A 3,035-nucleotide genomic window follows, 5' to 3' on the forward strand; every position below is an offset into this window, starting at 1 on the left:
GGGCGGCATGGCCATGGTCTCCTTCGTGGAGCACTGCTACATGGTCTCTGGTAGAAATCTATAGAGTCCCAGTGGCCAAGGGAGATGACAAAGTCAGGGATGTGGTGACCAAAGGCTAGAGATGAAAGGAGGGGTCCAGTGGCTGGGGAACAGCCTCCACCTCAGGCTCCAGAGCCAGACCTCCCAAGGGGACCTCCCTCAGGGCTCCCCCACAAGAACAGTGAGCTCAGGAAGGCAAAGAGGCTGGAGGACCCGAAAGGGGTCAGACCATCAACCTGTCTGGGGAGACTCTGCTCAGAGGAAGAGCCCGCACTATTGTGTCACAACTGGGCTGGGGGACATGGGAGATGAGGCCTAGGACCAATTCTTTGTGTGGTGAGGAGTGGCAGGTGGTGACATCAGTACAAGCAGAGGGTGTACTGCTCCCTCTGCGGTGACTGAAAAGGATCCAAGGCCAGTTGTATGTGTCCTGGATGTGCCAGGCTTGTTGAAAACGATACCAGTAGCCAGGCTCGGTGGCTCAGCCTGTAATCCTGCGCCTTTGGGAGGCTGAGGTGAGTGAATTGCCTGAGCCCGCAGGTTCGAGACCCACCTGGGCAGGTGAGACCTCATCTCTACAATAAATCAAAAAAATTAGCCGGGCGTGGTAGCATGCGCCTGTAGTTCCAGCTACTTGGAAGGCTGAGGTGGAAGGATTGCCGGAACCCAGTAGGTCGAGGGTGTGGTGGCTGGGAGCGGCCACTGCACTCCAGCCTGGGCGACAGTGAGACTCCAACTCAAAAAAAAAAGAAAAAGAAAACGACACCAGTGGGTTAGGGCCAAAGGGATCTCACCAATGAATCAACTCTTTCTCCCCTTTTTGTGGCAAAGAAGAAAAGAGGCATGAGTCACTCAGTGGTCAATGCAACAAGGACAGCTGTGCCACCCAAGGCCATCAGCTGCAGACCTGTAGTGATCAGGGAAGCCCAGATATGACACATAAGGTTCTCCATGCTGACTTCTTAACTTTTCTAGAAGTGCAGGTGCCTTTCATTTTCCACATCACGTGTACTTTCCACAGGAGCAAAAACCACCCAGCTCAACCAATACTGTGGCCTCCCCCCTTCTACAAGTGATGGCCAGGGTGTAGCCTTTGTTGTCCAGGGACCCGAAGCATAGAACTTCAACTCAGTATCAACGTTGATTCAAAATTAAAACTACTGGCCAGGCATGGTGACTCATGGCTGTAATCTCAGCACTTTGGGAGACCGAGGTGGGAAGAGTGCTCGAGCCCAGGAGTTCGAGACCAGCCTGGGCAACATAGTAAGGCCTCATCTCTACAAAAAAAAAAAAAAAAATTAGCCGGGGCTAATTGTGATCAGGAGGCTGAATTGAGAGGATCTCTTGAGCCCAGGAATTGGAGGCTGCAGTGAGCCATGATTGTGCCACCACTGTACTCCAGCCTGGGCAACAGAGACCCTGATTTAAAAACAAAACAAATCTAGGTACTAAAAAAAAAAACCCAAAATGCTTGGGCAAAGTCCACACATGGCAACTGTGATCTCCGTGCCCTGCACAGATGACTTCTGCTTCTCTCTCCTCTGGAAGCATTGTCCCTCACTCCCTGAACTCTGAGCACCAAAACTCTTCTGCCCATGGACACACTAGGCCCCTCCAACTGCCAGCACTGGCACCTGTTGCTCCTTCTACCCGAAATAAACCCCCTAGCACCTGCCTGTGCCCACCCATCTCATCACCAAGCTCCTCAGAGTGGTCTTCATTGACTTCCCCCAAAAAGGTAGCTCCCTACTTCCTCTCTCTTCCCTTGCTTCCTTCCTCCAAACAACACGCTACAACCCGTGATTATCTGGTTTATGGTCTGATGTTGGCTCTGGGGTCAAGGGCTGTTGTGTCTCTTGTTCATCACTGTTTCTAGTGCTCAGGACGAGAATGGGCACTGCTCAGGTGGTGGAGAAGTATCTGTCCAGTGAAGGAAACATTAACCAGAAGGAATGAATGGAAAGAATAATGCACAGCTGAAAATGGTACAGCCATGGAGAAAAGTGACAGGAGAGGTTTTCGTAAAACTTGACATATGTGTAATGTCTACTTGGAATGACCTTTGCAGGTACTGTTCGAAAAATCCTTTTAATACATTTTGAAAATTAGTGTTTGTTTATAAAAACATGTATTACAATGTGTGAATGAGCCTGCCTTCTACCCAGATCTTGGTCTCACACCACTCTCCAATGAAAGGAGCCAGGCTACCTAGAGACATGGCAAATTCTAGGGCTGGGTCCCTGTCTGAGGTAGGAAAGAAACCAAAGTATTTTTCCTACTCCCACACTCAGCATCCAACATACAACACAGAATACTTTACCTCTGGTCACCAAAACGTGTGTGTGGATTTTCCTCAGACTCCCAGCAATTCTCCAAGGGACACCCACGGACCTTTAACTTAATTCAGTTCTGACATTTTCTCCTGGAGATGGCATCAGATTCCATAAGGTGAGGGCTCAGTCCCCCAAGACTGTCCCCTGCCTGAGATGCCACTTGCAAGTACAGTCATCCCTTGGAATCCTCTGGGGATTGGTTCTGGGACTCTCAGGATACCAAAATCTATGATGCTCAAGTCCCTGATGTGAAATGGCATAGTATTTACATATAACCTACTCACATCCTCCCCTGTACTTCAAATCATCTCTAGATTACTTATAATACCTAAGACAGCATAAGTGCTGCGTAAATAGTCATTATGCTGCATTTTTTTTTAATGTGTTAGGTTTTATTATCTACTATTATTTGGGTTTTAAAAATATATATTTTCTACTTGAGGTTGGTTGAATCTAAGGATGTAGAACCCCAGGATTGGGAGGGCCTAATATAGCAGGATGTCATTTACACTTTTTAAAAAAAAACAAAAACCTTTTTAGATTCAGGATTTCGGTCTGTTGCCCAGGCTGGAGTGCAGTGGTGTGATCAGAGCTTACTATAGCCACAGCCTCCTGGGCCCAGCAATCCTCCCACCTCAGCCTCCCAAGTAGCTAGGCCTACAG

The sequence above is a fragment of the Carlito syrichta genome, unplaced genomic scaffold (assembly GCF_000164805.1).
Source record: "Carlito syrichta isolate Samal-C Ts95f unplaced genomic scaffold, Tarsius_syrichta-2.0.1 Scaffold304603, whole genome shotgun sequence".
Classification (NCBI taxonomy): Eukaryota; Metazoa; Chordata; class Mammalia; order Primates; family Tarsiidae; genus Carlito; species Carlito syrichta.